The sequence below is a fragment of the Pseudorasbora parva genome, chromosome 5, assembly GCF_024679245.1.
Source record: "Pseudorasbora parva isolate DD20220531a chromosome 5, ASM2467924v1, whole genome shotgun sequence".
NCBI lineage: Eukaryota > Metazoa > Chordata > Actinopteri > Cypriniformes > Gobionidae > Pseudorasbora > Pseudorasbora parva.
In genome coordinates this window covers 4606642-4627233 of record NC_090176.1, presented here as the reverse complement: position 1 = coordinate 4627233, position 20592 = coordinate 4606642, and the positions used below count along the sequence as shown (strand labels likewise).

The 20592-nt window shown below is 43.0% G+C and overlaps 43 non-coding genes across 43 annotated transcripts; all 43 read right to left on the bottom strand.

Moving 5' to 3' along the window:
- Positions 1–166: 166 nt before the first annotated feature.
- Positions 167–239, bottom strand: trnav-aac (transfer RNA valine (anticodon AAC)). Its single transcript has one exon. It is a non-coding gene; the product is annotated as a tRNA-Val (tRNA).
- Positions 240–479: 240 nt separating this feature from the next.
- On the bottom strand, positions 480–552 carry trnav-uac (transfer RNA valine (anticodon UAC)). The gene has a single exon. It is a non-coding gene; the product is annotated as a tRNA-Val (tRNA).
- A 232-nt stretch (positions 553–784) lies between these two features.
- On the bottom strand, positions 785–857 carry trnav-cac (transfer RNA valine (anticodon CAC)). The gene has a single exon. It is a non-coding gene; the product is annotated as a tRNA-Val (tRNA).
- Positions 858–1799: 942 nt separating this feature from the next.
- On the bottom strand, positions 1800–1872 carry trnav-uac (transfer RNA valine (anticodon UAC)). The gene has a single exon. It is a non-coding gene; the product is annotated as a tRNA-Val (tRNA).
- A 232-nt stretch (positions 1873–2104) lies between these two features.
- Positions 2105–2177, bottom strand: trnav-cac (transfer RNA valine (anticodon CAC)). The gene has a single exon. It is a non-coding gene; the product is annotated as a tRNA-Val (tRNA).
- Positions 2178–2298: 121 nt separating this feature from the next.
- trnav-aac (transfer RNA valine (anticodon AAC)) lies at positions 2299–2371 on the bottom strand. The gene has a single exon. It is a non-coding gene; the product is annotated as a tRNA-Val (tRNA).
- A 240-nt stretch (positions 2372–2611) lies between these two features.
- On the bottom strand, positions 2612–2684 carry trnav-uac (transfer RNA valine (anticodon UAC)). The gene has a single exon. It is a non-coding gene; the product is annotated as a tRNA-Val (tRNA).
- A 232-nt stretch (positions 2685–2916) lies between these two features.
- Positions 2917–2989, bottom strand: trnav-cac (transfer RNA valine (anticodon CAC)). Its single transcript has one exon. It is a non-coding gene; the product is annotated as a tRNA-Val (tRNA).
- Positions 2990–3423: 434 nt separating this feature from the next.
- Positions 3424–3496, bottom strand: trnav-uac (transfer RNA valine (anticodon UAC)). The gene has a single exon. It is a non-coding gene; the product is annotated as a tRNA-Val (tRNA).
- Positions 3497–3735: 239 nt separating this feature from the next.
- On the bottom strand, positions 3736–3808 carry trnav-cac (transfer RNA valine (anticodon CAC)). The gene has a single exon. It is a non-coding gene; the product is annotated as a tRNA-Val (tRNA).
- Positions 3809–4752: 944 nt separating this feature from the next.
- Positions 4753–4825, bottom strand: trnav-uac (transfer RNA valine (anticodon UAC)). Its single transcript has one exon. It is a non-coding gene; the product is annotated as a tRNA-Val (tRNA).
- Positions 4826–5759: 934 nt separating this feature from the next.
- Positions 5760–5832, bottom strand: trnav-aac (transfer RNA valine (anticodon AAC)). The gene has a single exon. It is a non-coding gene; the product is annotated as a tRNA-Val (tRNA).
- A 428-nt stretch (positions 5833–6260) lies between these two features.
- On the bottom strand, positions 6261–6333 carry trnav-aac (transfer RNA valine (anticodon AAC)). Its single transcript has one exon. It is a non-coding gene; the product is annotated as a tRNA-Val (tRNA).
- Positions 6334–6572: 239 nt separating this feature from the next.
- trnav-cac (transfer RNA valine (anticodon CAC)) lies at positions 6573–6645 on the bottom strand. The gene has a single exon. It is a non-coding gene; the product is annotated as a tRNA-Val (tRNA).
- Positions 6646–7079: 434 nt separating this feature from the next.
- Positions 7080–7152, bottom strand: trnav-uac (transfer RNA valine (anticodon UAC)). Its single transcript has one exon. It is a non-coding gene; the product is annotated as a tRNA-Val (tRNA).
- Positions 7153–7384: 232 nt separating this feature from the next.
- Positions 7385–7457, bottom strand: trnav-cac (transfer RNA valine (anticodon CAC)). Its single transcript has one exon. It is a non-coding gene; the product is annotated as a tRNA-Val (tRNA).
- Positions 7458–7890: 433 nt separating this feature from the next.
- trnav-cac (transfer RNA valine (anticodon CAC)) lies at positions 7891–7963 on the bottom strand. The gene has a single exon. It is a non-coding gene; the product is annotated as a tRNA-Val (tRNA).
- A 436-nt stretch (positions 7964–8399) lies between these two features.
- trnav-uac (transfer RNA valine (anticodon UAC)) lies at positions 8400–8472 on the bottom strand. Its single transcript has one exon. It is a non-coding gene; the product is annotated as a tRNA-Val (tRNA).
- Positions 8473–9211: 739 nt separating this feature from the next.
- On the bottom strand, positions 9212–9284 carry trnav-uac (transfer RNA valine (anticodon UAC)). Its single transcript has one exon. It is a non-coding gene; the product is annotated as a tRNA-Val (tRNA).
- Positions 9285–9516: 232 nt separating this feature from the next.
- Positions 9517–9589, bottom strand: trnav-cac (transfer RNA valine (anticodon CAC)). The gene has a single exon. It is a non-coding gene; the product is annotated as a tRNA-Val (tRNA).
- A 434-nt stretch (positions 9590–10023) lies between these two features.
- trnav-uac (transfer RNA valine (anticodon UAC)) lies at positions 10024–10096 on the bottom strand. Its single transcript has one exon. It is a non-coding gene; the product is annotated as a tRNA-Val (tRNA).
- Positions 10097–10328: 232 nt separating this feature from the next.
- trnav-cac (transfer RNA valine (anticodon CAC)) lies at positions 10329–10401 on the bottom strand. Its single transcript has one exon. It is a non-coding gene; the product is annotated as a tRNA-Val (tRNA).
- A 121-nt stretch (positions 10402–10522) lies between these two features.
- On the bottom strand, positions 10523–10595 carry trnav-aac (transfer RNA valine (anticodon AAC)). Its single transcript has one exon. It is a non-coding gene; the product is annotated as a tRNA-Val (tRNA).
- A 240-nt stretch (positions 10596–10835) lies between these two features.
- trnav-uac (transfer RNA valine (anticodon UAC)) lies at positions 10836–10908 on the bottom strand. The gene has a single exon. It is a non-coding gene; the product is annotated as a tRNA-Val (tRNA).
- A 232-nt stretch (positions 10909–11140) lies between these two features.
- On the bottom strand, positions 11141–11213 carry trnav-cac (transfer RNA valine (anticodon CAC)). Its single transcript has one exon. It is a non-coding gene; the product is annotated as a tRNA-Val (tRNA).
- A 434-nt stretch (positions 11214–11647) lies between these two features.
- trnav-uac (transfer RNA valine (anticodon UAC)) lies at positions 11648–11720 on the bottom strand. Its single transcript has one exon. It is a non-coding gene; the product is annotated as a tRNA-Val (tRNA).
- A 239-nt stretch (positions 11721–11959) lies between these two features.
- On the bottom strand, positions 11960–12032 carry trnav-cac (transfer RNA valine (anticodon CAC)). Its single transcript has one exon. It is a non-coding gene; the product is annotated as a tRNA-Val (tRNA).
- Positions 12033–12976: 944 nt separating this feature from the next.
- trnav-uac (transfer RNA valine (anticodon UAC)) lies at positions 12977–13049 on the bottom strand. The gene has a single exon. It is a non-coding gene; the product is annotated as a tRNA-Val (tRNA).
- A 429-nt stretch (positions 13050–13478) lies between these two features.
- On the bottom strand, positions 13479–13551 carry trnav-aac (transfer RNA valine (anticodon AAC)). The gene has a single exon. It is a non-coding gene; the product is annotated as a tRNA-Val (tRNA).
- A 240-nt stretch (positions 13552–13791) lies between these two features.
- On the bottom strand, positions 13792–13864 carry trnav-uac (transfer RNA valine (anticodon UAC)). Its single transcript has one exon. It is a non-coding gene; the product is annotated as a tRNA-Val (tRNA).
- Positions 13865–14096: 232 nt separating this feature from the next.
- On the bottom strand, positions 14097–14169 carry trnav-cac (transfer RNA valine (anticodon CAC)). The gene has a single exon. It is a non-coding gene; the product is annotated as a tRNA-Val (tRNA).
- A 942-nt stretch (positions 14170–15111) lies between these two features.
- Positions 15112–15184, bottom strand: trnav-uac (transfer RNA valine (anticodon UAC)). The gene has a single exon. It is a non-coding gene; the product is annotated as a tRNA-Val (tRNA).
- Positions 15185–15416: 232 nt separating this feature from the next.
- On the bottom strand, positions 15417–15489 carry trnav-cac (transfer RNA valine (anticodon CAC)). The gene has a single exon. It is a non-coding gene; the product is annotated as a tRNA-Val (tRNA).
- Positions 15490–15923: 434 nt separating this feature from the next.
- Positions 15924–15996, bottom strand: trnav-uac (transfer RNA valine (anticodon UAC)). The gene has a single exon. It is a non-coding gene; the product is annotated as a tRNA-Val (tRNA).
- A 232-nt stretch (positions 15997–16228) lies between these two features.
- Positions 16229–16301, bottom strand: trnav-cac (transfer RNA valine (anticodon CAC)). The gene has a single exon. It is a non-coding gene; the product is annotated as a tRNA-Val (tRNA).
- A 434-nt stretch (positions 16302–16735) lies between these two features.
- trnav-uac (transfer RNA valine (anticodon UAC)) lies at positions 16736–16808 on the bottom strand. The gene has a single exon. It is a non-coding gene; the product is annotated as a tRNA-Val (tRNA).
- Positions 16809–17047: 239 nt separating this feature from the next.
- trnav-cac (transfer RNA valine (anticodon CAC)) lies at positions 17048–17120 on the bottom strand. The gene has a single exon. It is a non-coding gene; the product is annotated as a tRNA-Val (tRNA).
- A 944-nt stretch (positions 17121–18064) lies between these two features.
- trnav-uac (transfer RNA valine (anticodon UAC)) lies at positions 18065–18137 on the bottom strand. The gene has a single exon. It is a non-coding gene; the product is annotated as a tRNA-Val (tRNA).
- Positions 18138–18566: 429 nt separating this feature from the next.
- Positions 18567–18639, bottom strand: trnav-aac (transfer RNA valine (anticodon AAC)). Its single transcript has one exon. It is a non-coding gene; the product is annotated as a tRNA-Val (tRNA).
- A 240-nt stretch (positions 18640–18879) lies between these two features.
- trnav-uac (transfer RNA valine (anticodon UAC)) lies at positions 18880–18952 on the bottom strand. The gene has a single exon. It is a non-coding gene; the product is annotated as a tRNA-Val (tRNA).
- A 232-nt stretch (positions 18953–19184) lies between these two features.
- trnav-cac (transfer RNA valine (anticodon CAC)) lies at positions 19185–19257 on the bottom strand. Its single transcript has one exon. It is a non-coding gene; the product is annotated as a tRNA-Val (tRNA).
- Positions 19258–20199: 942 nt separating this feature from the next.
- trnav-uac (transfer RNA valine (anticodon UAC)) lies at positions 20200–20272 on the bottom strand. Its single transcript has one exon. It is a non-coding gene; the product is annotated as a tRNA-Val (tRNA).
- A 232-nt stretch (positions 20273–20504) lies between these two features.
- trnav-cac (transfer RNA valine (anticodon CAC)) lies at positions 20505–20577 on the bottom strand. Its single transcript has one exon. It is a non-coding gene; the product is annotated as a tRNA-Val (tRNA).
- Between the last annotated feature and the right edge of the window lie 15 nt (positions 20578–20592).

Sequence of the window (20592 nt, the reverse complement as noted above, 5' to 3'; positions counted from 1 at the left end):
TTCGCGTGTGAGGCGAACGTGATAACCACTACACTATGGAAACCTGTCTTGAGGTAGCATAAGGAAGTCTTGCGAATCACGAATTTTAAAAAACTTATAATGTAAAAGAGAGCTAAATACTCTTAGCGTCGCAAACAATCTATACTTTCTGTCAAAACCTGACTGCTGTTTCTGCTCGGTTTCGAACCGAGGACCTTTCGCGTGTTAGGCGAACGTGATAACCACTACACTACAGAAACCTCATGGTGAGCTTAATTGCCTTTTTCCAAGACAGGTTCATCCCATAATCTGCCCTGCAATCAGAGTGTTGGTCTGTGTAAATTCCACAAGCAACAGGAAAGTGCTCATTGGGCTTGGTAGTCTGTCTTGAGATCCTTAGCACGATTGCCTTCAACTAGCTTGAAATTGGAGCCTTTGTAGTGTGGAAATGCGCTTGCCGGAGATCCATTTCAGCATGTTTAGTTAAAAAACACTCGATTTGTTTCTGCCCAGTTTCGAACTGGGGACCTTTTGCGTGTAAAGCGAACGTGATAACCACTACACTACAGAAACCTCACAGTGAGTTTAGTGGCCTTTTTCCAAGACAGGTTCATCCCATAATCTGCACCGCAAGCAGAGTGTCAGTCTGTGTAGATTCCACAAACAACAGAACAGAGATAATTCACCATTGGAGTCTGGCTTGAGATCCTTAGTATGATTGCCTTCAAATAGCTTTTAGCCTTTGTAGCTGGATATCCACATACCTTAGAGCCATTTCAGCACATATAGTAAAAATTGCTCAAGTTGTTTCCACCCAGTTTCGAACTGGGGACCTTTCGCGTGTGAGGCGAACGTGATAACCACTACACTATGGAAACCTGTCTTCAGGAAGCAGAAGAAAATCTTCAGACTCACAAATTAAAATGTGTATAATGTAAATGGGAGATAGATACTCTTGGCGTTGCAAACAATTCATACTTTCTGTCAAAAGTTGGGCGCTGTTTCTGCTCGGTTTCGAATCGAGGACCTTTCGCGTGTTAGGCGAACGTGATAACGACTGCACTACAGAAACTTCACTTTGGGTTAAGTGGTCTTTTTCCAAGACAGGTTCATCCAATAATATGCACTGCAAGCAGAGTGTCAGTCTGTGTAGATTCCACAAACAACAGGACAGAGCTAATTCATCATGGTAGTCTGACTTGAGGTCCTTAGTATGATTGCCTCAAAATAGCTTGAAATTATAGCCTTTGTAGCATGGAAAAACACTAACCTGAGAGCCATTTCAGCACATATAGTAAAAATTACTCAAGATGTTTCCACCCAGTTTCGAACTGGGGACCTTTCGCGTGTGAGGCGAACGTGATAACCACTACACTATGGAACCCTGTCCGGAGGTAGCATAAGGAAGTCTTGCGAATCACGCATTTTAAAAAACGTATAATGTAAAAGAGAGCTAAATACTCTTAGCGTCGCAAACAATCTATACTTTCTGTCAAAAGCTGACCGCTGTTTCTGCTCGGTTTCGAACCGAGGACCTTTTGCGTGTTAGGCATACGTGATAACCACTACACTACAGAAACCTCATGGCAAGCTTAATTGCCTTTTTCCAAGACAGGTTCATCCCATAATCTGCCCTGCAAGCAGAGTGTTGGTCTGTGTAAATTCCACAAGCAACAGGAAAGTGCTCATTGGGCTTGGTAGTCTGTCTTGAGATCCTTAGCACGATTGCCTTCAACTAGCTTGAAATTGAAGCCTTTGTAGTGTGGAAATGCGCTTGCCGGAGATCCATTTCAGCATGTTTAGTTAAAAAACACTCAATTTGTTTCTGCCCAGTTTCGAACTGGGGACCTTTCGCGTGTAAAGCGAACGTGATAACCACTACACTACAGAAACCTCACAGTGAGTTTAGTGGCCTTTTTCCAAGACAGGTTCATCCCATAATCTGCACCGCAAGCAGAGTGTCAGTCTGTGTAGATTCCACAAACAACAGAACAGAGATAATTCACCATTGGAGTCTGGCTTGAGATCCTTAGTATGATTGCCTTCAAATAGCTTTTAGCCTTTGTAGCTGGATATCCACTTACCTTAGAGCCATTTCAGCACATATAGTAAAAATTGCTCAAGTTGTTTCCACCCAGTTTCGAACTGGGGACCTTTCGCGTGTGAGGCGAACGTGATAACCACTACACTATGGAAACCTGTCTTCAGGAAGCAGAAGAAAATCTTCAGACTCACAAATTAAAACGTGTATAATGTAAAAGGGAGATAGATACTCTTGGCGTTGCAAACAATTCATACTTTTTGTCAAAAGTTGGGCGCTGTTTCTGCTCGGTTTCGAACCGAGGACCTTTCGCGTGTTAGGCGAACGTGATAACCACTACACTACAGAAACTTCACTTTGGGTTGAGTGGTCTTTTTCCAAGACAGGTTCATCCAATAATATGCACTGCAAGCAGAGTGTTGGTCTGTGTAAATTCCACAAGCAACAGGAAAGTGCTCATTGGGCTTGGTAGTCTGTTTTAAGATCCTTAGCACGATTGCCTTCAACTAGCTTGAAATTGGAGCCTTTGTAGTGTGGAAATGCGCTTGCCGGAGATCCATTTCAGCATGTTTAGTTAAAAAACACTAGATTTGTTTCTGCCCAGTTTCGAACTGGGGACCTTTCGCGTGTAAAACGAACGTGATAACCACTACACTACAGAAACCTCACAGTGAGTTGAGTGGCCTTTTTCCAAGACAGGTTCATCCCATAATCTGCACCGCAAGCAGAGTGTCTGTCTGTGTAGATTCCACAAACAACAGAACTGAGATAATTCACCATTGGAGTCTGGCTTGAGATCCTTAGTATGATTGCCTTCAAATAGCTTTTAGCCTTTGTAGCTGGATATCCACTTACCTTAGAGCCATTTCAGCACATATAGTAAAAATTGCTCAAGTTGTTTCCACCCAGTTTCGAACTGGGGACCTTTCGCGTGTGAGGCGAACGTGATAACCACTACACTATGGAAACCTGTCTTCAGAAAGCAGAAGAAAATTTTCAGACTCACAAATTAAAACGTGTATAATGTAAAAGGGAGATAGATACTCTTGGCGTTGCAAAGAATTCATACTTTCTGTCAAAAGTTGGCCGCTGTTTCTGCTTGGTTTCGAACCGAGGACCTTTCGCGTGTTAGGCGAACGTGATAACCACTACACTACAGAAACGTCATGGCGAGATTAATTGCCTTTTTCCAAGACAGGTTCATCCCATAATCTGCCCTGCAAGCAGAGTGTTGGTCTGTGTAAATTCCACAAGCAACAGGAAAGTGCTCATTGGGCTTGGTAGTCTGTCTTGAGATCCTTAGCATGATTGCCTTCAACTAGCTTGAAATTGGAGCCTTTGTAGTGTGGAAATGCGCTTGCCGGAGATCCATTTCAGCATGTTTAGTTAAAAAACACTCAATTTGTTTCTGCCCAGTTTCGAACTGGGGACCTTTCGCGTGTAAAGCGAACGTGATAACCACTACACTACATAAACTTCACTTTGGGTTGAGTGGTCTTTTTCCAAGACAGGTTCATCCAATAATATGCACTGCAAGCAGAGTGTCAGTCTGTGTAGATTCCACAAACAACAGGACAGAGCTAATTCATCATGGTAGTCTGACTTGAGGTCCTTAGTATGATTGCCTCCAAATAGCTTGAAATTATAGCCTTTGTAGCATGGAAATCCACTAACCTGAGAGTCATTTCAGCACATATAGTAAAAATTACTCAAGATGTTTCCACCCAGTTTCGAACTGGGGACCTTTCGCGTGTGAGGCGAACGTGATAACCACTACACTATGGAAACCTGTCTGGAGGTAGCATAAGGAAGTCTTGCGAATCACGAATTTTAAAAAACGTATAATGTAAAAGAGAGCTAAATACTCTTAGCGTCGCAAACAATCTATACTTTCTGTCAAAAGCTGACGGCTGTTTCTGCTCGGTTTCGAACCGAGGACCTTTCGCGTGTTAGGCGAACGTGATAACCACTACACTACAGAAAACTCATGGTGAGCTTAATTGCCTTTTTCCAAGACAGGTTCATCCCATAATCTGCCCTGCAATCAGAGTGTTGGTCTGTGTAAATTCCACAAGCAACAGGAAAGTGCTCATTGGGCTTGGTAGTCTGTCTTGAGATCCTTAGCACGATTGCCTTCAACTAGCTTGAAATTGGAGCCTTTGTAGCATGGAAATCCACTAACCTGAGAGCCATTTCAGCACATATAGTAAAAATTACTCAAGATGTTTCCACCCAGTTTCAAACTGGGGACCTTTCGCGTGTGAGGCGAACGTGATAACCACTACACTATGGAAACCTGTCTTGAGATAGCATAAGGAAGTCTTGCGAATCACGAATTTTAAAAAACGTATAATGTAAAAGAGAGCTAAATGCTCTTAGCGTCGCAAACAATCTATACTTTCTGTCAAAAGCTGACCGCTGTTTCTGCTCGATTTCGAACCGAGGACCTTTCGCGTGTTAGGCGAACGTGATAACCACTACACTACAGAAACCTCATGGTGAGCTTAATTGCCTTTTTCCAAGACAGGTTCATCCCATAATCTGCCCTGCAATCAGAGTGTTGGTCTGTGTAAATTCCACAAGCAACAGGAAAGTGCTCATTGGGCTTGGTAGTCTGTCTTGAGATCCTTAGCACGATTGCCTTCAACTAGCTTGAAATTGGAGCCTTTGTAGTGTGGAAATGCGCTTGCCGGAGATCAATTTCAGCATGTTTAGTTAAAAAACACTCAATTTGTTTCTGCCCAGTTTCGAACTGGGGACCTTTCGCGTGTAAAGCGAACGTGATAACTACTACACTACAGAAACCTCACAGTGAGTTTAGTGGCCTTTTTCCAAGACAGGTTCATCCCATAATCTGCACCTCAAGCAGAGTGTCAGTCTGTGTAGATTCCACAAACAACAGAACAGAGATAATTCACCATTGGAGTCTGGCTTGAGATCCTTAGTATGATTGCCTTCAAATAGCTTTTAGCCTTTCTAGCTGGATATCCACTTACCTTAGAGCCATTTCAGCACATACAGTAAAAATTGCTCAAGTTGTTTCCACCCAGTTTCGAACTGAGGACCTTTCGCGTGTGAGGCGAACGTGATAACCACTACACTATGTAAACCTGTCTTCAGGAAGCAGAAGAAAATCTTCAGACTCACAAATTAAAACGTGTATAATGTAAAAGGGAGATAGATACTCTTGGCGTTGCAAACAATTCATACTTTCTGTCAAAAGTTGGGCACTGTTTCTACTCGGTTTCGAACCGAGGACCTTTCGCGTGTTAGGCGAACGTGATAACCACTACACTACAGAAACGTCACGGCGAGGTTAATTGCCTTTTTCCAAGACAGGTTCATCCCATAATCTGCCCTGCAAGCAGAGTGTTGGTCTGTGTAAATTCCACAAGCATCAGGAAAGTGCTCATTGGGCTTGGTAGTCTGACTTGAGGTCCTTAGTATGAATGCCTTCAACTGGCTTGAAATTAGAGCCTTTGTAGCATGGAAATCCACTAACCTGAGAGCCATTTCAGCACATATAGTAAAAATTACTCAAGATGTTTCCACCCAGTTTCGAACTGGGTACCTTTCGCGTGTGAGGCGAACGTAATAACCACTACACTATGGAAACCTGTCCTGAGGTAGCATAAGGAAGTCTTGCGAATCACGCATTTTAAAAAACGTATAATGTAAAAGAGAGCTAAATACTCTTAGCGTCGCAAACAATCTATACTTTCTGTCAAAAGCTGACCGCTGTTTCTGCTCGGTTTCGAACCGAGGACCTTTCGCGTGTTAGGCGAACGTGATAACCACTACACTACAGAAACCTCACAGTGAGTTTAGTGGCCTTTTTCCAAGACAGGTTCATCCCATAATCTGCACCGCAAGCAGAGTGTCAGCCTGTGTAGATTCCACAAACAATAGAAAACAGAGATAATTCACCATTGGAGTCTGGCTTGAGATCCTTAGTATGATTGCCTTCAAATAGCTTTTAGCCTTTGTAGCTGGATATCCACTTACCTTAGAGCCATTTCAGCACATACAGTAAAAATTGCTCAAGTTGTTTCCACCCAGTTTCGAACTGGGGACCTTTCGCGTGTGAGGCGAACGTGATAACCACTACACTATGTAAACCAGTCTTCAGGAAGCAGAAGAAAATCTTCAGACTCACAAATTAAAACGTGTATAATGTAAAAGGGAGATAGATACTCTTGGCGTTGCAAACAATTCATACTTTCTGTCAAAAGCTGACCGCTGTTTCTGCTCGGTTTCGAACCGAGGACCTTTCGCGTGTTAGGCGAACGTGATAACCACTACACTACAGAAACTTCACTTTGGGTTGAGTGGTCTTTTTCCAAGACAGGTTCATCCCATAATCTGCCCTGGAAGCAGAGTGTTGGTCTGTGTAAATTTCACAAGCAACAGGAAAGTGCTCATTGGGCTTGGTAGTCTGTCTTGAGATCCTTAGCACGATTGCCTTCAACTAGCTTGAAATTGAAGCCTTTGTAGCATGGAAAAACACTAACCTGAGAGCCATTTCAGCACATATAGTAAAAATTACTCAAGATGTTTCCACCCAGTTTCGAACTGGGGACCTTTCGCGTGTGAGGCGAACGTGATAACCACTACACTATGGAAACCTGTCTTCAGGAAGCAGAAGAAAATCTTCAGACTCACAAATTAAAACGTGTATAATGTAAAAGGGAGATAGATACTCTTGGCGTTGCAAACAATTCATACTTTCTGTCAAAAGTTGGCCGCTGTTTCTGCTTGGTTTCGAACCGAGGACCTTTCGCGTGTTAGGCGAACGTGATAACCACTACACTACAGAAACTTCACTTTGGGTTGAGTGGTCTTTTTCCAAGACAGGTTCATCCAATAATATGCACTGCAAGCAGAGTGTCAGTCTGTGTAGATTCCACAAACAACAGGACAGAGCTAATTCATCATGGTAGTCTGACTTGAGGTCCTTAGTATGAATGCCTTCAAATAGCTTGAAATATGAGCCTTTGTAGTGTGGAAATGCGCTTGCCGGAGATCCATTTCAGCATGTTTAGTTAAAAAACACTCAATTTGTTTCTGCCCAGTTTCGAACTGGGGACCTTTTGCGTGTAAAGCGAACGTGATAACCACTACACTACAGAAACCTCACAGTGAGTTTAGTGGCCTTTTTCCAAGACAGGTTCATCCCATAATCTGCACCGCAAGCAGAGTGTCAGTCTGTGTAGATTCCACAAACAACAGAACAGAGATAATTCACCATTGGAGTCTGGCTTGAGATCCTTAGTATGATTGCCTTCAAATAGCTTTTAGCCTTTGTAGCTGGATATCCACATACCTTAGAGCCATTTCAGCACATATAGTAAAAATTGCTCAAGTTGTTTCCACCCAGTTTCGAACTGGGGACCTTTCGCGTGTGAGGCGAACGTGATAACCACTACACTATGGAAACCTGTCTTCAGGAAGCAGAAGAAAATCTTCAGACTCACAAATTAAAATGTGTATAATGTAAAAGGGAGATAGATACTCTTGGCGTTGCAAACAATTCATACTTTCTGTCAAAAGTTGGGCGCTGTTTCTGCTCGGTTTCGAATCGAGGACCTTTCGCGTGTTAGGCGAACGTGATAACCACTACACTACAGAAACTTCACTTTGGGTTAAGTGGTCTTTTTCCAAGACAGGTTCATCCAATAATATGCACTGCAAGCAGAGTGTCAGTCTGTGTAGATTCCACAAACAACAGGACAGAGCTAATTCATCATGGTAGTCTGACTTGAGGTCCTTAGTATGATTGCCTCAAAATAGCTTGAAATTATAGCCTTTGTAGCATGGAAAAACACTAACCTGAGAGCCATTTCAGCACATATAGTAAAAATTACTCAAGATGTTTCCACCCAGTTTCGAACTGGGGACCTTTCGCGTGTGAGGCGAACGTGATAACCACTACACTATGGAAACCTGTCCGGAAGTAGCATAAGGAAGTCTTGCGAATCACGCATTTTAAAAAACGTATAATGTAAAAGAGAGCTAAATACTCTTAGCGTCGCAAACAATCTATACTTTCTGTCAAAAGCTGACCGCTGTTTCTGCTCGGTTTCGAACCGAGGACCTTTCGCGTGTTAGGCATACGTGATAACCACTACACTACAGAAAGCTCATGGCAAGCTTAATTGCCTTTTTCCAAGACAGGTTCATCCCATAATCTGCCCTGCAAGCAGAGTGTTGGTCTGTGTAAATTCCACAAGCAACAGGAAAGTGCTCATTGGGCTTGGTAGTCTGTCTTGAGATCCTTAGCACGATTGCCTTCAACTAGCTTGAAATTGAAGCCTTTGTAGTGTGGAAATGCGCTTGCCGGAGATCCATTTCAGCATGTTTAGTTAAAAAACACTCAATTTGTTTCTGGCCAGTTTCGAACTGGGGACCTTTCGCGTGTAAAGCGAACGTGATAACCACTACACTACAGAAACCTCACAGTGAGTTTAGTGGCCTTTTTCCAAGACAGGTTCATCCCATAATCTGCACCGCAAGCAGAGTGTCAGTCTGTGTAGATTCCACAAACAACAGAACAGAGATAATTCACCATTGGAGTCTGGCCCGAGATCCTTAGTATGATTGCCTTCAAATAGCTTTTAGCCTTTGTAGCTGGATATCCACTTACCTTAGAGCCATTTCAGCACATATAGTAAAAATTGCTCAAGTTGTTTCCACCCAGTTTCGAACTGGGGACCTTTCGCGTGTGAGGCGAACGTGATAACCACAACACTATGGAAACCTGTCTTCAGGAAGCAGAAGAAAATCTTCAGACTCACAAATTAAAACGTGTATAATGTAAAAGGGAGATAGATACTCTTGGCGTTGCAAACAATTCATACTTTTTGTCAAAAGTTGGGCGCTGTTTCTGCTCGTTTTCGAACCGAGGACCTTTCGCGTGTTAGGCGAACGTGATAACCACTACACTACAGAAACTTCACTTTGGGTTGAGTGGTCTTTTTCCAAGACAGGTTCATCCAATAATATGCACTGCAAGCAGAGTGTTGGTCTGTGTAAATTCCACAAGCAACAGGAAAGTGCTCATTGGGCTTGGTAGTCTGTCTTAAGATCCTTAGCACGATTGCCTTCAACTAGCTTGAAATTGGAGCCTTTGTAGTGTGGAAATGCGCTTGCCGGAGATCCATTTCAGCATGTTTAGTTAAAAAACACTAGTTTTGTTTCTGCCCAGTTTCGAACTGGGGACCTTTCGCGTGTAAAGCGAACGTGATAACCACTACACTACAGAAACCTCACAGTGAGTTGAGTGGCCTTTTTCCAAGACAGGTTCATCCCATAATCTGCACCGCAAGCAGAGTGTCAGTCTGTGTAGATTCCACAAACAACAGAACTGAGATAATTCACCATTGGAGTCTGGCTTGAGATCCTTAGTATGATTGCCTTCAAATAGCTTTTAGCCTTTGTAGCTGGATATCCACTTACCTTAGAGCCATTTCAGCACATATAGTAAAAATTGCTCAAGTTGTTTCCACCCAGTTTCGAACTGGGGACCTTTCGCGTGTGAGGCGAACGTGATAACCACTACACTATGGAAACCTGTCTTCAGAAAGCAGAAGAAAATCTTCAGACTCACAAATTAAAACGTGTATAATGTAAAAGGGAGATAGATACTCTTGGCGTTGCAAACAATTCATACTTTCTGTCAAAAGTTGGCCGCTGTTTCTGCTTGGTTTCGAACCGAGGACCTTTCGCGTGTTAGGCGAACGTGATAACCACTACACTACAGAAACGTCATGGCGAGATTAATTGCCTTTTTCCAAGACAGGTTCATCCCATAATCTGCCCTGCAAGCAGAGTGTTGGTCTGTGTAAATTCCACAAGCAACAGGAAAGTGCTCATTGGGCTTGGTAGTCTGTCTTGAGATCCTTAGCACGATTGCCTTCAACTAGCTTGAAATTGAAGCCTTTGTAGTGTGGAAATGCGCTTGCCGGAGATCCATTTCAGCATGTTTAGTTAAAAAACACTCAATTTGTTTCTGCCCAGTTTCGAACTGGGGACCTTTCGCGTGTAAAGCGAACGTGATAACCACTACACTACAGAAACCTCACAGTGCGTTTAGTGGCCTTTTTCCAAGACAGGTTCATCCCATAATCTGCACCGCAAGCAGAGTGTCAGTCTGTGTAGATTCCACAAACAACAGAACAGAGATAATTCACCATTGGAGTCTGGCTTGAGATCCTTAGTATGATTGCCTTCAAATAGCTTTTAGCCTTTGTAGCTGGATATCCACTTACCTTAGAGCCATTTCAGCACATATAGTAAAAATTGCTCAAGTTGTTTCCACCCAGTTTCGAACTGGGGACCTTTCGCGTGTGAGGCGAACGTGATAACCACTACACTATGGAAACCTGTCTTCAGGAAGCAGAAGAAAATCTTCAGACTCACAAATTAAAACGTGTATAATGTAAAAGGGAGATAGATACTCTTGGCGTTGCAAACAATTCATACTTTTTGTCAAAAGTTGGGCGCTGTTTCTGCTCGGTTTCGAACCGAGGACCTTTCGCGTGTTAGGCGAACGTGATAACCACTACACTACAGAAACTTCACTTTGGGTTGAGTGGTCTTTTTCCAAGACAGGTTCATCCAATAATATGCACTGCAAGCAGAGTGTTGGTCTGTGTAAATTCCACAAGCAACAGGAAAGTGCTCATTGGGCTTGGTAGTCTGTTTTAAGATCCTTAGCACGATTGCCTTCAACTAGCTTGAAATTGGAGCCTTTGTAGTGTGGAAATGCGCTTGCCGGAGATCCATTTCAGCATGTTTAGTTAAAAAACACTAGATTTGTTTCTGCCCAGTTTCGAACTGGGGACCTTTCGCGTGTAAAACGAACGTGATAACCACTACACTACAGAAACCTCACAGTGAGTTGAGTGGCCTTTTTCCAAGACAGGTTCATCCCATAATCTGCACCGCAAGCAGAGTGTCTGTCTGTGTAGATTCCACAAACAACAGAACTGAGATAATTCACCATTGGAGTCTGGCTTGAGATCCTTAGTATGATTGCCTTCAAATAGCTTTTAGCCTTTGTAGCTGGATATCCACTTACCTTAGAGCCATTTCAGCACATATAGTAAAAATTGCTCAAGTTGTTTCCACCCAGTTTCGAACTGGGGACCTTTCGCGTGTGAGGCGAACGTGATAACCACTACACTATGGAAACCTGTCTTCAGAAAGCAGAAGAAAATCTTCAGACTCACAAATTAAAACGTGTATAATGTAAAAGGGAGATAGATACTCTTGGCGTTGCAAAGAATTCATACTTTCTGTCAAAAGTTGGCCGCTGTTTCTGCTTGGTTTCGAACCGAGGACCTTTCGCGTGTTAGGCGAACGTGATAACCACTACACTACAGAAACGTCATGGCGAGATTAATTGCCTTTTTCCAAGACAGGTTCATCCCATAATCTGCCCTGCAAGCAGAGTGTTGGTCTGTGTAAATTCCACAAGCAACAGGAAAGTGCTCATTGGGCTTGGTAGTCTGTCTTGAGATCCTTAGCATGATTGCCTTCAACTAGCTTGAAATTGGAGCCTTTGTAGTGTGGAAATGCGCTTGCCGGAGATCCATTTCAGCATGTTTAGTTAAAAAACACTCAATTTGTTTCTGCCCAGTTTCGAACTGGGGACCTTTCGCGTGTAAAGCGAACGTGATAACCACTACACTACATAAACTTCACTTTGGGTTGAGTGGTCTTTTTCCAAGACAGGTTCATCCAATAATATGCACTGCAAGCAGAGTGTCAGTCTGTGTAGATTCCACAAACAACAGGACAGAGCTAATTCATCATGGTAGTCTGACTTGAGGTCCTTAGTATGATTGCCTCCAAATAGCTTGAAATTATAGCCTTTGTAGCATGGAAATCCACTAACCTGAGAGTCATTTCAGCACATATAGTAAAAATTACTCAAGATGTTTCCACCCAGTTTCGAACTGGGGACCTTTCGCGTGTGAGGCGAACGTGATAACCACTACACTATGGAAACCTGTCTGGAGGTAGCATAAGGAAGTCTTGCGAATCACGAATTTTAAAAAACGTATAATGTAAAAGAGAGCTAAATACTCTTAGCGTCGCAAACAATCTATACTTTCTGTCAAAAGCTGACGGCTGTTTCTGCTCGGTTTCGAACCGAGGACCTTTCGCGTGTTAGGCGAACGTGATAACCACTACACTACAGAAAACTCATGGTGAGCTTAATTGCCTTTTTCCAAGACAGGTTCATCCCATAATCTGCCCTGCAATCAGAGTGTTGGTCTGTGTAAATTCCACAAGCAACAGGAAAGTGCTCATTGGGCTTGGTAGTCTGTCTTGAGATCCTTAGCACGATTGCCTTCAACTAGCTTGAAATTGGAGCCTTTGTAGCATGGAAATCCACTAACCTGAGAGCCATTTCAGCACATATAGTAAAAATTACTCAAGATGTTTCCACCCAGTTTCAAACTGGGGACCTTTCGCGTGTGAGGCGAACGTGATAACCACTACACTATGGAAACCTGTCTTGAGATAGCATAAGGAAGTCTTGCGAATCACGAATTTTAAAAAACGTATAATGTAAAAGAGAGCTAAATGCTCTTAGCGTCGCAAACAATCTATACTTTCTGTCAAAAGCTGACCGCTGTTTCTGCTCGATTTCGAACCGAGGACCTTTCGCGTGTTTGGCGAACGTGATAACCACTACACTACAGAAACCTCATGGTGAGCTTAATTGCCTTTTTCCAAGACAGGTTCATCCCATAATCTGCCCTGCAATCAGAGTGTTGGTCTGTGTAAATTCCACAAGCAACAGGAAAGTGCTCATTGGGCTTGGTAGTCTGTCTTGAGATCCTTAGCACGATTGCCTTCAACTAGCTTGAAATTGGAGCCTTTGTAGTGTGGAAATGCGCTTGCCGGAGATCAATTTCAGCATGTTTAGTTAAAAAACACTCAATTTGTTTCTGCTCAGTTTCGAACTGGGGACCTTTCGCGTGTAAAGCGAACGTGATAACTACTACACTACAGAAACCTCACAGTGAGTTTAGTGGCCTTTTTCCAAGACAGGTTCATCCCATAATCTGCACCTCAAGCAGAGTGTCAGTCTGTGTAGATTCCACAAACAACAGAACAGAGATAATTCACCATTGGAGTCTGGCTTGAGATCCTTAGTATGATTGCCTTCAAATAGCTTTTAGCCTTTGTAGCATGGAAATCCACTAACCTGAGAGCCATTTCAGCACATATAGTAAAAATTACTCAAGATGTTTCCACCCAGTTTCGAACTGGGGACATTTCGCGTGTGAGGCGAACGTGATAACCACTACACTATGGAAACCTGTCTTGAGGTAGCATAAGGAAGTCTTGCGAATCACGAATTTTAAAAAACGTATAATGTAAAAGAGAGCTAAATACTCTTAGCGTCGCAAACAATCTATACTTTCTGTCAAAAGCTGACCGCTGTTTCTGCTCGGTTTCGAACCGAGGACCTTTCGCGTGTTAGGCGAACGTGATAACCACTACACTACAGAAACCTCATGGTGAGCTTAATTGCCTTTTTCCAAGACAGGTTCATCCCATAATCTGCCCTGCAAGCAGAGTGTTGGTCTGTGTAAATTCCACAAGCAACAGGAAAGTGCTCATTGGGCTTGGTAGTCTGTCTTGAAATCCTTAGCACGATTGCCTTCAACTAGCTTGAAATATGAGCCTTTGTAGTGTGGAAATGCGCTTGCCGGAGATCCATTTCAGCATGTTTAGTTAAAAAACACTCAATTTGTTTCTGCCCAGTTTCGAACTGTGGACATTTTGCGTGTAAAGCGAACGTGATAACCACTACACTACAGAAACCTCACAGTGAGTTTAGTGGCCTTTTTCCAAGACAGGTTCATCCCATAATCTGCACCGCAAGCAGAGTGTCAGTCTGTGTAGATTCCACAAACAACAGAACAGAGATAATTCACCATTGGAGTCTGGCTTGAGATCCTTAGTATGATTGCCTTCAAATAGCTTTTAGCCTTTGTAGCTGGATATCCACATACCTTAGAGCCATTTCAGCACATATAGTAAAAATTGCTCAAGTTGTTTCCACCCAGTTTCGAACTGGGGACCTTTCGCGTGTGAGGCGAACGTGATAACCACTACACTATGGAAACCTGTCTTCAGGAAGCAGAAGAAAATCTTCAGACTCACAAATTAAAATGTGTATAATGTAAATGGGAGATAGATACTCTTGGCGTTGCAAACAATTCATACTTTCTGTCAAAAGTTGGGCGCTGTTTCTGCTCGGTTTCGAATCGAGGACCTTTCGCGTGTTAGGCGAACGTGATAACGACTGCACTACAGAAACTTCACTTTGGGTTAAGTGGTCTTTTTCCAAGACAGGTTCATCCAATAATATGCACTGCAAGCAGAGTGTCAGTCTGTGTAGATTCCACAAACAACAGGACAGAGCTAATTCATCATGGTAGTCTGACTTGAGGTCCTTAGTATGATTGCCTCAAAATAGCTTGAAATTATAGCCTTTGTAGCATGGAAAAACACTAACCTGAGAGCCATTTCAGCACATATAGTAAAAATTACTCAAGATGTTTCCACCCAGTTTCGAACTGGGGACCTTTCGCGTGTGAGGCGAACGTGATAACCACTACACTATGGAACCCTGTCCGGAGGTAGCATAAGGAAGTCTTGCGAATCACGCATTTTAAAAAACGTATAATGTAAAAGAGAGCTAAATACTCTTAGCGTCGCAAACAATCTATACTTTCTGTCAAAAGCTGACCGCTGTTTCTGCTCGGTTTCGAACCGAGGACCTTTTGCGTGTTAGGCATACGTGATAACCACTACACTACAGAAACCTCATGGCAAGCTTAATTGCCTTTTTCCAAGACAGGTTCATCCCATAATCTGCCCTGCAAGCAGAGTGTTGGTCTGTGTAAATTCCACAAGCAACAGGAAAGTGCTCATTGGGCTTGGTAGTCTGTCTTGAGATCCTTAGCACGATTGCCTTCAACTAGCTTGAAATTGAAGCCTTTGTAGTGTGGAAATGCGCTTGCCGGAGATCCATTTCAGCATGTTTAGTTAAAAAACACTCAATTTGTTTCTGCCCAGTTTCGAACTGGGGACCTTTCGCGTGTAAAGCGAACGTGATAACCACTACACTACAGAAACCTCACAGTGAGTTTAGTGGCCTTTTTCCAAGACAGGTTCATCCCATAATCTGCACCGCAAGCAGAGTGTCAGTCTGTGTAGATTCCACAAACAACAGAACAGAGATAATTCACCATTGGAGTCTGGCTTGAGATCCTTAGTATGATTGCCTTCAAATAGCTTTTAGCCTTTGTAGCTGGATATCCACTTACCTTAGAGCCATTTCAGCACATATAGTAAAAATTGCTCAAGTTGTTTCCACCCAGTTTCGAACTGGGGACCTTTCGCGTGTGAGGCGAACGTGATAACCACTACACCATGGAAACCTGTCTTCAGGAAGCAGAAGAAAATCTTCAGACTCACAAATTAAAACGTGTATAATGTAAAAGGGAGATAGATACTCTTGGCGTTGCAAACAATTCATACTTTTTGTCAAAAGTTGGGCGCTGTTTCTGCTCGGTTTCGAACCGAGGACCTTTCGCGTGTTAGGCGAACGTGATAACCACTACAATACAGAAACTTCACTTTGGGTTGAGTGGTCTTTTTCCAAGACAGGTTCATCCAATAATATGCACTGCAAGCAGAGTGTTGGTCTGTGTAAATTCCACAAGCAACAGGAAAGTGCTCATTGGGCTTGGTAGTCTGTTTTAAGATCCTTAGCACGATTGCCTTCAACTAGCTTGAAATTGGAGCCTTTGTAGTGTGGAAATGCGCTTGCCGGAGATCCATTTCAGCATGTTTAGTTAAAAAACACTAGATTTGTTTCTGCCCAGTTTCGAACTGGGGACCTTTCGCGTGTAAAACGAACGTGATAACCACTACACTACAGAAACCTCACAGTGAGTTGAGTGGCCTTTTTCCAAGACAGGTTCATCCCATAATCTGCACCGCAAGCAGAGTGTCTGTCTGTGTAGATTCCACAAACAACAGAACTGAGATAATTCACCATTGGAGTCTGGCTTGAGATCCTTAGTATGATTGCCTTCAAATAGCTTTTAGCCTTTGTAGCTGGATATCCACTTACCTTAGAGCCATTTCAGCACATATAGTAAAAATTGCTCAAGTTGTTTCCACCCAGTTTCGAACTGGGGACCTTTCGCGTGTGAGGCGAACGTGATAACCACTACACTATGGAAACCTGTCTTCAGAAAGCAGAAGAAAATTTTCAGACTCACAAATTAAAACGTGTATAATGTAAAAGGGAGATAGATACTCTTGGCGTTGCAAAGAATTCATACTTTCTGTCAAAAGTTGGCCGCTGTTTCTGCTTGGTTTCGAACCGAGGACCTTTCGCGTGTTAGGCGAACGTGATAACCACTACACTACAGAAACGTCATGGCGAGATTAATTGCCTTTTTCCAAGACAGGTTCATCCCATAATCTGCCCTGCAAGCAGAGTGTTGGTCTGTGTAAATTCCACAAGCAACAGGAAAGTGCTCATTGGGCTTGGTAGTCTGTCTTGAGATCCTTAGCATGATTGCCTTCAACTAGCTTGAAATTGGAGCCTTTGTAGTGTGGAAATGCGCTTGCCGGAGATCCATTTCAGCATGTTTAGTTAAAAAACACTCAATTTGTTTCTGCCCAGTTTCGAACTGGGGACCTTTCGCGTGTAAAGCGAACGTGATAACCACTACACTACATAAACTTCACTTTGGGTTGAGTGGTCTTTTTCCAAGACAGGTTCATCCAATAATATGCACTGCAAGCAGAGTGTCAGTCTGTGTAGATTCCACAAACAACAGGACAGAGCTAATTCATCATGGTAGTCTGACTTGAGGTCCTTAGTATGATTGCCTCCAAATAGCTTGAAATTATAGCCTTTGTAGCATGGAAATCCACTAACCTGAGAGTCATTTCAGCACATATAGTAAAAATTACTCAAGATGTTTCCACCCAGTTTCGAACTGGGGACCTTTCGCGTGTGAGGCGAACGTGATAACCACTACACTATGGAAACCTGTCTGGAGGTAGCATAAGGAAGTCTTGCGAATCACGAATTTTAAAAAACGTATAATGTAAAAGAGAGCTAAATACTCTTAGCGTCGCAAACAATCTATACTTTCTGTCAAAAGCTGACGGCTGTTTCTGCTCGGTTTCGAACCGAGGACCTTTCGCGTGTTAGGCGAACGTGATAACCACTACACTACAGAAAACTCATGGTGAGCTTAATTGCCTTTTTCCAAGACAGGTTCATCCCATAATCTGCCCTGCAATCAGAGTGTTGGTCTGTGTAAATTCCACAAGCAACAGGAAAGTGCTCATTGGGCTTGGTAGTCTGTCTTGAGATCCTTAGCACGATTGCCTTCAACTAGCTTGAAATTGGAGCCTTTGTAGCATGGAAATCCACTAACCTGAGAGCCATTTCAGCACATATAGTAAAAATTACTCAAGATGTTTCCACCCAGTTTCAAACTGGGGACCTTTCGCGTGTGAGGCGAACGTGATAACCACTACACTATGGAAACCTGTCTTGAGATAGCATAAGGAAGTCTTGCGAATCACGAATTTTAAAAAACGTATAATGTAAAAGAGAGCTAAATGCTCTTAGCGTCGCAAACAATCTATACTTTCTGTCAAAAGCTGACCGCTGTTTCTGCTCGATTTCGAACCGAGGACCTTTCGCGTGTTAGGCGAACGTGATAACCACTACACTACAGAAACCTCATGGTGAGCTTAATTGCCTTTTTCCAAGACAGGTTCATCCCATAATCTGCCCTGCAATCAGAGTGTTGGTCTGTGTAAATTCCACAAGCAACAGGAAAGTGCTCATTGGGCTTGGTAGTCTGTCTTGAGATCCTTAGCACGATTGCCTTCAACTAGCTTGAAATTGGAGCCTTTGTAGTGTGGAAATGCGCTTGCCGGAGATCAATTTCAGCATGTTTAGTTAAAAAACACTCAATTTGTTTCTGCCCAGTTTCGAACTGGGGACCTTTCGCGTGTAAAGCGAACGTGATAACTACTACACTACAGAAACCTCACAGTGAGTTTAGTGGCCTTTTTCCAAGACAGGTTCATCCCATAATCTGCACCTCAAGCAGAGTGTCAGTCTGTGTAGATTCCACAAACAACAGAACAGAGATAATTCACCATTGGAGTCTGGCTTGAGATCCTTAGTATGATTGCCTTCAAATAGCTTTTAGCCTTTGTAGCATGGAAATCCACTAACCTGAGAGCCATTTCAGCACATATAGTAAAAATTACTCAAGATGTTTCCACCCAGTTTCGAACTGGGGACATTTCGCGTGTGAGGCGAACGTGATAACCACTACACTATGGAAACCTGTCTTGAGGTAGCATAAGGAAGTCTTGCGAATCACGAATTTTAAAAAACTTATAATGTAAAAGAGAGCTAAATACTCTTAGCGTCGCAAACAATCTATACTTTCTGTCAAAACCTGACTGCTGTTTCTGCTCGGTTTCGAACCGAGGACCTTTCGCGTGTTAGGCGAACGTGATAACCACTACACTACAGAAACCTCATGGTGAGCTTAATTGCCTTTTTCCAAGACAGGTTCATCCCATAATCTGCCCTGCAATCAGAGTGTTGGTCTGTGTAAATTCCACAAGCAACAGGAAAGTGCTCATTGGGCTTGGTAGTCTGTCTTGAGATCCTTAGCACGATTGCCTTCAACTAGCTTGAAATTGGAGCCTTTGTAGTGTGGAAATGCGCTTGCCGGAGATCCATTTCAGCATGTTTAGTTAAAAAACACTCGATTTGTTTCTGCCCAGTTTCGAACTGGGGACCTTTTGCGTGTAAAGCGAACGTGATAACCACTACACTACAGAAACCTCACAGTGAGTTTAGTGGCCTTTTTCCAAGACAGGTTCATCCCATAATCTGCACCGCAAGCAGAGTGTCAGTCTGTGTAGATTCCACAAACAACAGAACAGAGATAATTCACCATTGGAGTCTGGCTTGAGATCCTTAGTATGATTGCCTTCAAATAGCTTTTAGCCTTTGTAGCTGGATATCCACATACCTTAGAGCCATTTCAGCACATATAGTAAAAATTGCTCAAGTTGTTTCCACCCAGTTTCGAACTGGGGACCTTTCGCGTGTGAGGCGAACGTGATAACCACTACACTATGGAAACCTGTCTTCAGGAAGCAGAAGAAAATCTTCAGACTCACAAATTAAAATGTGTATAATGTAAATGGGAGATAGATACTCTTGGCGTTGCAAACAATTCATACTTTCTGTCAAAAGTTGGGCGCTGTTTCTGCTCGGTTTCGAATCGAGGACCTTTCGCGTGTTAGGCGAACGTGATAACGACTGCACTACAGAAACTTCACTTTGGGTTAAGTGGTCTTTTTCCAAGACAGGTTCATCCAATAATATGCACTGCAAGCAGAGTGTCAGTCTGTGTAGATTCCACAAACAACAGGACAGAGCTAATTCATCATGGTAGTCTGACTTGAGGTCCTTAGTATGATTGCCTCAAAATAGCTTGAAATTATAGCCTTTGTAGCATGGAAAAACACTAACCTGAGAGCCATTTCAGCACATATAGTAAAAATTACTCAAGATGTTTCCACCCAGTTTCGAACTGGGGACCTTTCGCGTGTGAGGCGAACGTGATAACCACTACACTATGGAACCCTGTCCGGAGGTAGCATAAGGAAGTCTTGCGAATCACGCATTTTAAAAAACGTATAATGTAAAAGAGAGCTAAATACTCTTAGCGTCGCAAACAATCTATACTTTCTGTCAAAAGCTGACCGCTGTTTCTGCTCGGTTTCGAACCGAGGACCTTTTGCGTGTTAGGCATACGTGATAACCACTACACTACAGAAACCTCATGGCAAGCTTAATTGCCTTTTTCCAAGACAGGTTCATCCCATAATCTGCCCTGCAAGCAGAGTGTTGGTCTGTGTAAATTCCACAAGCAACAGGAAAGTGCTCATTGGGCTTGGTAGTCTGTCTTGAGATCCTTAGCACGATTGCCTTCAACTAGCTTGAAATTGAAGCCTTTGTAGTGTGGAAATGCGCTTGCCGGAGATCCATTTCAGCATGTTTAGTTAAAAAACACTCAATTTGTTTCTGCCCAGTTTCGAACTGGGGACCTTTCGCGTGTAAAGCGAACGTGATAACCACTACACTACAGAAACCTCACAGTGAGTTTAGTGGCCTTTTTCCAAGACAGGTTCATCCCATAATCTGCACCGCAAGCAGAGTGTCAGTCTGTGTAGATTCCACAAACAACAGAACAGAGATAATTCACCATTGGAGTCTGGCTTGAGATCCTTAGTATGATTGCCTTCAAATAGCTTTTAGCCTTTGTAGCTGGATATCCACTTACCTTAGAGCCATTTCAGCACATATAGTAAAAATTGCTCAAGTTGTTTCCACCCAGTTTCGAACTGGGGACCTTTCGCGTGTGAGGCGAACGTGATAACCACTACACTATGGAAACCTGTCTTCAGGAAGC